This window comes from Malaclemys terrapin, chromosome 9 (genome assembly GCF_027887155.1).
Source record: "Malaclemys terrapin pileata isolate rMalTer1 chromosome 9, rMalTer1.hap1, whole genome shotgun sequence".
NCBI lineage: Eukaryota > Metazoa > Chordata > Testudines > Emydidae > Malaclemys > Malaclemys terrapin.
This window is the reverse complement of record NC_071513.1, coordinates 1,106,294-1,118,515: the sequence shown is the minus strand read 5'-3', so window position 1 is coordinate 1,118,515 and position 12,222 is coordinate 1,106,294. Positions and strand designations below refer to the sequence as shown.

The window sequence follows — 12,222 nt, the reverse complement described above, 5'->3', positions numbered from 1 at the left end:
TTCCCTGGGCCTCAGACATTTCACACTGACCCCGACTTACAGGGAACTATTGGGCTGTCTCCGTTCCAGCCCATTCCTGCTCCTTGTTAGAAGTGAGCCAACAGTGCCAACATTTCCCTTTACTTCAAACATGAATTTGACGCAGTGTGCGTCTGTGGCATAACTTGCATGCCCTGCTTATTCGTAGACTCACAGACTTTCAGCCAGAAGGGACCAGGGTGATCATCTAGTCTGACCTCCTGCACATCGCAGGCCACAGACCTCCCCCACCCACTCCTGTATCAAACCCCTAACCTCTGGCTGAGTCACTGATGTCCTCACATCATTAAAGACTTTAAGTTACAGAGAATCCACCATTTACACTAGTTTAAACCAGCAAGTGACCGAGCCCCACGCTGGAGTAGAAAGCGCAACCCCTCCCCAGGGTCTCTGCCCTTCTGACCAGAGGGAAAATTCCTTCCCACCCGCAAATATGGCAGTCAGTTAGACCCTGAGCATGTGCATGAGACCCACCAGCCAGACACCTGGGACTGAATTCTCTGTAGTAACGCAGAGCCTTCTCCATCTAGTGTCGCCTCTCTGGCTATCAAAGATATTTGCTAATAGCAGTTGTGGAAGGACCATAAACCATTGTAGGCAGACTCACTGTACCATCCCCTCCATAAACTTCTCAAGCTCAGTCTTGAAACAAGTTAGGTTTTTTGCCTCCACTGCTCCCTTTGGAAGGCTGTTCCAGAACTTTTCTAACAGTTAGAAACCTTTTATCTAATTTCAGGCCTAAACTTGATGGTCAGTTTATATCCATTTGTTCCTGTGCCAACATTGGCCCTTAACTTACATAACTTCTCTCCCTCCCTGATAGTTATCCCTCTGATGTATTTATAGAGCACAATCATATCTTCTCTCAGCCTTTGTTTGGCTAGGCTAAACAAGCCAAGCTCCTTAAGTCTTCTCTCATAAGGTAGGTTTTCCATTCCTCTGATCATCCTAGCAGCCCTTCTCTGCACCTGTTCCAGTTTGAATTCTTTCTTAAACATAGAAGACCAGAATTGCACACAGTGGTCCAGATGAGGTCTCACCAGTGCTTCATATAATGATAATAACCCTTCTCTATCTCTACTGGAAATACCTCGCCTGATGCACCCTAGGAGTCAATCACCCTTTTTTCATGGACACATGAGATGGGCAGCTCATACTCATGCTGTGATCTATCAATGCACCCCGGTCTTTCTCCTCCTCTGTTGCTTCCAGCTGATACATCCCCAGCCTAGAGCAAAAATTCATGTTGTTAGTCCCTAGCTGCTTGACCTTGCGTTTTGTACTATTATATTTCATTCCATTTCTAGTTTTCAAGGTTGTCCACGTCATTGTAAGTATGCCTTGCTTATTCTTGGACAGGTTGTGATTGATATTTTGCAGTGAGATCTCTGTAGCCGTTTGCCATCCTCTGTCCATGACAATGAGAGGCTATTGGTCTTTGTTTGGTCTGTGTACATTGACCCTCAATGAGGGTGAGAGGTTGGCAAGGACTTCTGCGTACTTGTGTTTTTTGTGTGTGCGTGTGTTGTTTCTCTGTGATCATGAGTTTGGGCATAGTTGTGTCCGTGTGGTACTGGTATTTAACGCAGGATGATGCCAGAAGGGTGTTTGGGATCAGCACAGAGAACACCGTGTGTCGGAAATAAGATTCCCAACTGGCAGCTCTGGACAGTGGGCCAAGTGAAGGGGGCTGCCCAGCTCCAAAGGTTTCCTGAACCCCAGGACTTTGGAGAGAGAGAGGCATGTGAAGGAGGGGCAGAGCAAAGAGCTGACCCAGTTTTCCGAGTTTTGTACAGGTCCGTGTGATGGGAGAGGGAGGAGGAGATGGGTAAATCGTGTCAGTGGGAGAGCCCAGAGTAAGGGAAATGAGACCCTTAAGATAGAGCCTTTAGCCCCACCAAAGGGCTTTACTCTGTGCACAGGAATCAGTCACCTGTGGTGGAAGGAAAAGCTGTTTAACACCTGCGCAGCAATGCAGCACAGCTGCTTAGAGCCATACATATCCTGTTTTCAACTGAACATTCACGGGGAATTTGGAGAGCAGTAAAGGATGTAAGTACCTGAGCCAGAGTTTAGCTGGGACATGGGTCTAGCACCGCTGCTTCCCGTAGAAGTCTAATTCTGGATGTCATTTGTGAAGACATGAAACAGCAGCATGAGAGCGCTGAATCATGGGGCAGTCCATTCCGTGGAATACGCCACCAACTTTTCTGACCATCTCGATAGAGAAATGTCGATTCTTGGGGAGGAGATAACCTGAGCATCTTGCTATTTCTCAAAATTCTTGCCAATTTCAGTAGAACTGCACATTGGTTCAGTGTCATAAGCAGCTGACAGATCAGCAAACTCAACCACTGTAAACTTACGGGTTTCAAAGCTACCTGTGATGTATTGAGTTAGGGTCACAACTTGCCACAGCATGAATGGCCTGGGCAGAAACTGGATTGGTCCCTGTCAGCTGCTCTTGCGCTGTTGATTCCATTCTACCATTATCGTCTGCTCGTATCGCTTATAGGTCGAGCAGAGTACAGCTATTGGATGGTAACTCTTTGCAGAGTTCGGGTCTTCAAGTGGTTTGAGCAGTGCGATCACTTTGGCCTGTCTTCACAGCCTGGGTGTCTGCATTGTCCCCAGGCAGGAAATAAAGAAGTCAAGCAGCTGCTTCTGCGCTCTCATCCCAAAGTGTAGTGAGAGTGCGTTAGATTTAGCCTCACGCCCAGTTGCCTTTCCACATGTCAGGGTTTTCAGGCTGTTCTCAGCTCCTCCATGTCGAGCTGCTCATTGTGGACTTCGTTGTCTCTGAGGAGTGAGCGCAGTTCCTGCTTGATTTGCTTTGTCCGAGGCTTTGCTTTGTGGGCTGAATTGATGGCTGGGGAGACAGCGGCAATGCGCTTTGTTTGCTGTCCATCAGGGCCCAGCTTGCAAATGGTGGCCCTTGCTTTTTTGCTGTTATGGCACGGCTTTGTTGTTTCAACCAGCTCCTTCCAGTGGTCACATCGCTCCTTTCCAGTCTCTCTCAGAAGCATTTCCCCAAGCCCAGTGGTCTCTTTACCAAAGGGATCCAGGTCAAACAGTTCTGAGTATCTCTTATTGTTGGCTTGTCTCTTCTGAAAGACCATGCACAGATAGTGTCCATCACCCCCTAGGATGTGCTTTTGGGCAGGCTTCCACACCAGGGAGAAAAATTCCCCATCGTGCTTGTGTGTCAGAACAATATTACAGATGGATTCATCCAGTTCAGAGGTAAAACCTTCCCAGTCAGCCTTTCTACAGATGAGTCTCTGCAGGTACTTTGTTGTCCTGCAGCCTCTATGGTCACTTGCACTGGTCTGCGCTGCGATCTTAGGATCGCGATCAAGACCTTCCTTCTGCAGGTGCCTGCGTTTTCAGAGGTGACAAAGGCTAGGTTGGGACTGGCCAACCAACTTTCTCCTGCCAGAAAAGCCATCTCTTGTCCTAGGCAACCTCAGCATCCACACCACCATCTGGGGCTCCCTAGGAATGACCGCCTTGGGGAAGACGTTGAGATATCCTATCTCCTAGAACTGGAAGGAACCCCGAAAGGTCATCAAGTCCAGCCCCATGCCTTCACTAGCAGGACCAAGTACTGATTTTTGCCCCAGATCCCTAAGTGGCCCCCTCAAGGATTGAACTCACAACCCTGAGTTTAGCAGGCTAATGCTCAAACCACTGAGCTATCCCTCCACCCTAATGTGGGTGGCAACAAACAACTTGAGCTTGCTCGGTGACTTCATGGACAAATGTACCTTTCTAAACGCCCAGTGGAATAAGGGGTCCATTCTGCAGAAGTCAGGCTGTGAGGAGTCGCGTTTGCGAGTAGGGAACACACCTGGGGAGCAGGTTGGTCTGGGCGGATTCATGAGGAGGGCTGTCTTCGGCCTTTGCTCAGCTTTGTTTGAGGGTGAGACTAATGCCCCCTTATTTAGGGAGCGCCTGTGCATGCCCAGGAACGGGAGTTGCACTGCGAGGGCAGCTTCACCAGTGGAAACCAGTAGCAGCCACGGGAGCCCCTGAACTCCCACCCCCCTGGCTCTGAGCACTCTGAGAGCGAGGCTACGAAAAGGAGCCGTGCTCCAGCCACTTCAGTTCCTACCAGCTGCAATAGTGACCAGACCTGGACCTCGGCTGGGACTTTTAACCCAGTTTCCTTGAAGTCTCTTTCCAGGGCCTTTATTTTTTAATAAACAGTTGTAGTTTTAGAGTAATGACATTAGTAGAATGTTTGTCCCGGGGGTGAAAGAGGAGTGCCGGAACTGACTCCAGGAGATCCGTCTTTGTGAGGCCTCTGCAGGAAGAACACCTGGTCCTGACACTGCTGGATCCATGCAGTGCGTTGTTGAGCACCACGAGGCTTTTTCTGCTCCTAGTCCCACCCTGGGTGCGAAGAGGCCTGGCAAAGCCCCCACAAGAGGAAAGCTGGTCCCATGGCTGGGGTGCTAGCCTGGGACTCAGGGGACCTGTGTTCAATTCTCTGCTTCTACAGGCTTCAACCGTGACCTTGGGACAGTCTGTGCCTCCATTTCCCCATCTGTGAAATGGGGACAGTTGTACTTCTCAACTTCACTGGGGTGTGGTGCGGATAAAGACATTGAAGACTCTGAGACACTCAGGGACCCAGATAGATAGATAGGTGTCAGGGAACCAGCCACTAAGGATCCGGTGGGATCAGATCTGGCTACTGGAAAGGAGCCAGTCTGTACAATGTCCTTTCTGAAGATGGAGCCAAAGCTAGAGAGAGGGCTGTGGATCCATGCACTACGAATCTGACTGTCCCCAAGGAACCTCTGGCAGCGGAGATGCCCCCTGCAGTTGATGGCTGTTGTGGGTCCAGCACTCTCAGGTAGACCCATGCCCCTGTTTCAGTTCACACCTCAGGCTCTGACCACAACATGGCACCTGAGCCTCATGTTGAGGGCACTCACACGTAAGGGAGAGAAACGTAGCGTGGATGTAGGAATAGCTCCGTCTCCTTCCCCTAAGGAAAGGACGATCCATCCCCATGGTGCAGAGGTTAAGACTGCAGCAATGGCAGTTCAGCCGCTGGAATTACACAGTTCCAATTTCTCAGACCCCTGTGCATTTCCTTAAAGGGTCTGGTCCCCAATTTAGTCACTGTTAGTGAGGATGCCCTTACTAACACCAGAGAGACCTCCTCCAGATTCGTCCATGGAACTCAGGAGCTCGATTCTTGGGAAGCATCCGCTATTGTTTCCCACCTAGAGAACAATCAAAGGCATCCACTCAATAAAATTAATAGGCAGCAGGTTTAAAACAAACATAGGAAAGTACTTTTTCACACAATGCAGAAACAGTCTGTGGAACTCCTTGCCGGAGGATGTTGTAAAGGCCAGGACTATAACAGGGTTCAAAAAAGAACTCGATAAATCCATGGAGGATAGGTTCATCAGTGGCTATTAGCGAGGATGGGCAGGGATGGGGACCCTAGCTTCTGTTGCCAGAAGCTGGAATTAGCGACGGGATGGATCACTTGATGATCCCCTGTTCTGTTCATTCCCTCTGGGGCACCTGGCCACTGTTGGAAGACAGGATACTGGGCTAGATGGACCTTTGGTCTGACCCAGTGTGGCTGTTCTTATGTTCTTATGCTGCCTATTAATTTCATTGGGTGACCCCTAGTTCTTGTGTTATGTGAAAGGGTAAATAACACTTCCTTATTCACTTTCTCCACACCAGTCATGATTTTATTGTCCTCTACCCTTAGTCATCTCTTTTCCAAGCTGAAAAGTCCCAGTCTTATTAATCTCTCCTCATACGGAAGCCGTTTCATACTCTTAATCATATTTGTTGCCCTTCTCTGCACCTTTTCCAATTCTAATATACCTTTTTTGAGATGGGGCAACTGGATCTGTATGCAGTATTCAAGATGCGGGCATACCATGGATTTATATAGTGGCATTATGTTATTTTCTGTCTTATTATCTATCCCTTTCTTAATGATGCCCAACATTTTGTTAGCTTTTTTGACTGCCGCTGCACATTGAGTGGATGTTTTCAGAGAACTCTCCACAATGACTCCAAGATCTCTTTCTTGAGTGGTAACAGCTAAGCTAGACCCCATCATTTTGTATGTATAGTTGGGATTATGTTTTCTAATATGCATTACTTTGCATTTATTAATGTTGAATTTCATCTGCCATTTTGTTGCCCAGTCACCCAGTTTTATGAGATCCCTTTGTAACTCTGTGCAGTCTCGTTTGGACTTCACTATCTTGAGTAGTTTTGTATCATCTGCAAATTTTGCCACCTCATTGTTTACCCCTTTTTTAATCTCTTTTATGAATATGCTGAACAGCACTGGGCCCAATTCAGACCCCTGGGGTTCACCACTATTTCCCTGTCTCCATTCTGAAAACTGACCATTTATTCCTGCCCTTTGTTTCCTGTCTTTTAATCAGTTACTGACCCATGAGAGAACCTTCCCTCTTATCCCATGACAGCTTACTTTGCTTAAGAGCTTTTGGTGAGGGATCTTGTCAAAGGCTTTCTGAAAGTCCAATACAAATCCACTACTACACTATATCCACCGGATTACCTTTGTCCACATGTTTGTTGACCTCCTCAAACAATTCTAATAGATGAGGCATGATTTCCCTTTACAAAAGCCATGTTAACTCTTCCCCAACAAATCATGTTCATCTGTATGCCTTGTAATTCTGATCTTTACTGTAGTTTCAACTAATTTGCCTGGTACTGAAGTTAGTCTTAACAGCCTGTAACTGCCAGGATCGCTTCTGGATCTTTTAAAAGAAATTGATATCACAATAGCTATCCTCCTGTCATCTGGTACAGAAACTTATTTAAGTGATAGGTTACATGCCACAGTTTTGTAATTTCACATTTGAGTTCCTTCAGAACTCTTGGGTGATACCATCTGGTCCTGGTGACTTATTACTGTTCAGTTTATCAATTTGTTCCAAAACCTCTTGTATTGACACCTCAGTTTGGGACAGTTCCTCAGATTTATCATCTAAAAAGAATGGCTCAAGTGTGGGAATCTCCCTCACATCCTCAGCCTTGAAGACCGATGTAAAGAATTAATTTAGCTTCTCCACAATGGCCTTGTGTTCCTTGAGTGCTTCTTTAGCACCTCGATTGTCCGGTGACCCACTGATTGTTTGGCAGGCTTCTTGCTTCTGTACTTAAACATTTATTTGCTGTTAGTTGTCGTGTCTTTTGCTAGTTGCTCTTCACATTCTTTTTTGGGCTGCCTGATTACACTTTGACACTTGACTTGCCACTTTACATTCCTTTGTTTTCCTCAGTAGGATTTGACTTCCAACTTGTAATGAATTTTGAAGTAGTTTCTGATGCCTCCCTTCTTGGTTCGAGTACTCATGGTCAAGGCTCCAAGATTCATGGTCACTAGAACCTCTGGGAAGAAAGCTTTCTTATCAGTGTAGTGGAGTTGAGAGCAAATCCTTCCTTCCCCATCTCTGAGGGTGTGTGGCTCGAGTGGTCATTGACAACACTACAGCAGTGTTTGATGTCAACAGGCAGGGAAGGATCCTCTCCAGCCAACTCTGCAGGGAAGCAGTGGCTCTCTGGGAATGGTCCATAGTGCATCATAATTATCCTGTGGCTCCCTGTCTGGCAGGACATGACAATATCCAAAACAGACAAAAGCCCAGCTGAGCAGGAATCAGCCGGACTCGGTGGGACTCTGACTGCCTGTCACAGGATGACTGCCCCTTCAAGGAGAGATGGGGCCAGCCACATCTGTGCCATAATGAATTAGCTGTTTCCCAGCCTGAGGGGGTGGGCCTGAGGAGAGGCAGGTGATAATCTGATGGACAGCTAGGCCTTAGAAAGGGCTGAGCGAGATGAGGGCAATGTGGCTGTTGGAAAGGCTGGCTTGCTCATGTGTTCCTGTGGAAGGCCCTGAGACAGGGTCTGAGCAGAAAGGGTACACCGGGGAAACCGCCTGGGGCTAGAGCTCTAGCCCAGAGGGGGGAAAGACAGAGAGACTGTCAAAGGTAGTGCAGGAAGGGCTGGGAATAGGGCCCAGAAAGTGGACTGAAAGAACCTTTGTTTTCTGGAGATTTCTTGTGTTGTGCCTTGGCTGGAGGGTGAAGACCTCTCCAGAAGTGCCTAGTGTGTGGAGAGCTGAGATGACACATTTTGGGGAGTGCCTGCAGTGCAATATTTGGCCAGCAGGGGGTGTTACAGCATGGCCATGTCCACATACACTGCCCCTGCACTTGGCAGCTCTAATCCAGTTCAAAAAGCAATGTGCTTGTTCCTACTATCCCTGCAAATTAAATAAATTCTCCCTTTGGACAGCTATCAATAATATGTGGCTTCTGTTCAGTCCATACTGGACTATTTCCTTCTCCTCTTACCGCTGGGTCTGTCCCTCTCCTCCTTTAGAGCACTCCTGGGTTTCTCTGATTCTCACGTACGAGTAGAGCATAAAATGGTATTCAGCCACCCTGTGCTAGTGTGGCCTCGGAGACGGAGGACTGGCCTGGGCCTTGGGAGAGCTGGGCTCTCCACTGGCCTGCGGGGTGACCCTGGGCAAGTCACTTCCCCTCTCTGTGCTTGTCTTCTCGTGCGTAAGATGGGGACAGTGATGCTGACCTGCTCTGGGAAGCACTTTGAGATCTGTGGGGAAGAGGCTGTAGAAGAGTTGTGTGGTGTTGTATTACTATTGAGGTAAAATGGTTTCTGAAGGGTCTGACAAAATGATGTTTTGGTAAGAGACCCTCCTCCCACCTGGGACCTCAGTCTTGTCCTCACTCCGCTCACACAGCCTCCCTTTGAACCCAGGGGAAAATATTCCCTTTTCCATCTTTCTGTCAAGGGAGCTTTTATTATAGCTACTGCTGCACCTAGGGGACTTAATAAGCTGCAAGCCCTTGGGCTGACCTCCCTTTCACAGGACAGAGTGGTCCTTTGTTCTTTATCCAGAGTTTGTGCCCAGGGTGGGAACTGACTTTCACCTAAATCAAACTGTGACTCTGCCAGTAATCTTTCCCAGACTTTATTCTCACCCTAGGGAGTGGAGGCTGGTGGGTGCTAAGAGGGCATTAGTCTTTTATTTAAATGGGTCAAAATAACACAGAAAGTCACCAAGATTCTCTCTGTTTTATGGGGACAGTCACAAGGACCAGGGCATTACATCTCAGTGCCTGTCCAAGTGGATCAGGCTCGAACTATCACCAGAGTCTCTTATACCTGAGGGACTTGAACCCTTTCAGCCAGAGATAAGGCAAACTCTGGCTTTTTTGAGCTGTATCCCAGTAGTTGAGATCTGTAGAGTGCTCCTTGGAGCTCAATCCACACAGTCACAAGACACCACTCAATAGACGTGGCATCTAGATCACATGCCCAATATGGCAGAGTGGTACCACACTCTCGTCAACTAGTCCTCCTTCTCCCACCATCCTGGGAGGATGCATTGCCTGCTAAGCTCCCACAAGTGGCTGTGTATGGAGGCCACTGGAAGAAGAAATGGAGGATACTCACCAGTAATTTGAGTTTCTTCTAAAGAAGCCTCTACAGATCCATGCTCCCTGCTCAGCCTTCCCACTCCTCAGAGTCCTGTTACCATCTGCTGGGCTCCAGGAATGCGGTGAAAGGAGCAGAGGTGATTGGAGCCCGGTGCCCCCGTTCATTGCCTTGTTCCTGGACAGTTCAAAGCCACAATGGTGCTGCTGCAGGCACTACTGCTGCTAGAGGTTCCCCGCAGCCCAGCTGCACCCAGTAGTGGGAACATGCAGAGTTTTCCAGCCGGTGCTAAGTAACCTAACCTGATTCCATTAACTTCATCTTGCCACTGCTGACTCTCCGGAGCGAGCTGGTGTCTCTGCTCCACACAGTGAGAGCCTTGTAGTGTCTTCCTGAAGCATGTGAACACTCCCAGCCCTTAATGTGACTGCGAGAACCAGCAGCAACAAATCAAAACCCCCCACCCCCGAGAAAAGAGGTGCACCCATTCCTATTTCCAATGAGTGAGACATGGCAGGTCGGGGGATAGTGATGGAGCCTCTCAGGCACTGCCCAGGACATGTCTGAAAAGCCCTTACGTTAAAAGGAACTAGAGGTGTGGAAGGGAGGTTTTACCCTCACTCCCTTGTCGCACCACGAGCAGGAGGAGCCAGCCACAGGGAATGAGCCATGAGCACTGCAGCATCCCCACGGAGGAGATTTAAAGGATGCCAAGCGAATGGAAATGAGGTTTTGCTTCTGTGAATCTGCAGCTCTGTGAGAGTAAATTACCCCCTGCTTCCTTTCTGCTCCAGCACGGCTGGTACCAGGCAATTACAATCATTATCTGCTAGAGCAGTACTGAGTGGTGACAGCAGCCAGACCCTTCCCCTTCCCCTTCTGCCATCACAGCCATTCTCTTCCTGTCCACCATCACATGGGCTCATGCTTCTCAACTTGCCACGGCCCAGACACTAGGCAGAACGTGGTTACGAGGATCTGAAACAAGGCAGATAAGCAAATGAACCCAGAAGGAAATAGGAATGACGTGAAGTTTTATTCCCTGTGTAAATAACATTTACCGCGGCCTCTTAACGCTCATGATTCAGGGTTTCAGATTTTAGTAATTTTATTACCTTAAATCTGAGCTAATAAGGTGCATTGGGATGCTGGTGAGTGTGTCGCTCTAGAAACACGTGTTGTTCTTACTCCAGTCAAATCACAGAGCTGGGAAGCTCCTGCTGAACAATCCTGTGGCTACTTGGTTGCATCTTTCAGTAATTTTGTTTTGGCTGCATTCATATCTCTTTTGTGTTTGCTTTCCATGGACCTTGTGTTGAGCAAGTTTGTTGGCAAGAATGTCACAGAAACGGGGCGTCTGAGAGAATAGCCACAGGGTGTGAATTTTTAACCTTGAACCCAACTATTCACGTTCATCCAGTCAGGGAACGGAATCAATAAAATGTGACCTGTGAATCCAATCAAACATAACAGCACCGCTCCGATTTTGGATCTGAAGTATTTGCAGCAAGCTGCTTGCACACAATCTATGGGCTGTCGATTAATAACAAATAAAAACCCAAAAGCATGTGAACTGCTCGCAGGCCATTTCTGAACAACAACAACAACAACAACAAAGGAGTCTAGGAACATAGGAATTGCCAGTTTGAATGGGACCCGCGGTCCATCTAGTCCAGTATTTTATCTCTGACAACAACCAGCACCAGATGCTTAAGAGGAAAAGCATAGGAACCCCACAGGCACAGATGTGGGGTAAACTTGTCCCCTCACAGGTCTCATTCTGGTCTCTACTAGTAAGATACTGGCTTAACCCTGAAGCTTGAAGTCTAATATCCCTTCCACACTTTTTTTATAATTAATGACAACTCTGGATATTCTTGTGGTCCATATATATGTCCAGTTGCTTTATGAACCTTACGAGGTTATTGGTCTCAATAACATCCTGTGGCCATGAGTTCCACTGTCTAATTACACATTGTGTGAAAAGGTATTTCTTTTTGTATCAGTTTTGCATTTACCCCCTTTTGGTTTTATTGAATGTCCCCTTGTTCTTTTGTTAGGAGGCAGGGAGAACAAAAAGCTCCCAATCTTCCTGCTCTAGACCATTTATTATTTTATATGCTTCTATCATGTCACCTCTTATTAGTCACCTGGCTAGCTAAACAACTGCAGTCTTTCCAATCTATCCTTCTCTGAACTCTCCCTCCCCCACCCCACCCCTCTAATTCTGCTGTATCCTTCTGAATGGGGTGACCAGCACTGTTGGCAACATGCTGTTCAGGTGAGGGAGTACCATTCAGTTTTATATAATGGCATTATAATACTTTCTCCAGTCTCCATCCCACGCCCTATGCTTCCTCACATCTCTTTTGACCAGCTAAATTAGTGGAATAAATTACTATCTGAATTATTTACTCCACCATATTAACTAGTTTATGTTAGTAAAGCATTTGAAAGGTATAAGGTGCAAGTTAAGTGTTATGTATAAATCTTTTAAAAATTGATTAATCCACTTTATTTACCTCAATAATATCCTGCAGCAGTGAGTTCCAGGGGTTAGTTATATGCTGCAGAACACATAAAATTGCTTTTTTGTTGTTTGAAATGTGCTGCCATTAAAGTCACAGAAGAGAGAACCAAGAGGACAAAGGAACTCTGGGCTTTGGATCAGGCCCAAAGAAAGAAGTGTTTGTC

General features: G+C 47.3%; 1 protein-coding gene across 6 annotated transcripts in view; it reads left to right on the top strand.

Moving 5' to 3' along the window:
* Nucleotides 1-12,222, top strand: part of DLG3 (discs large MAGUK scaffold protein 3) — a 175,073-nt gene that overhangs the window by 78,814 nt on the left and 84,037 nt on the right. The window lies entirely within an intron of this gene.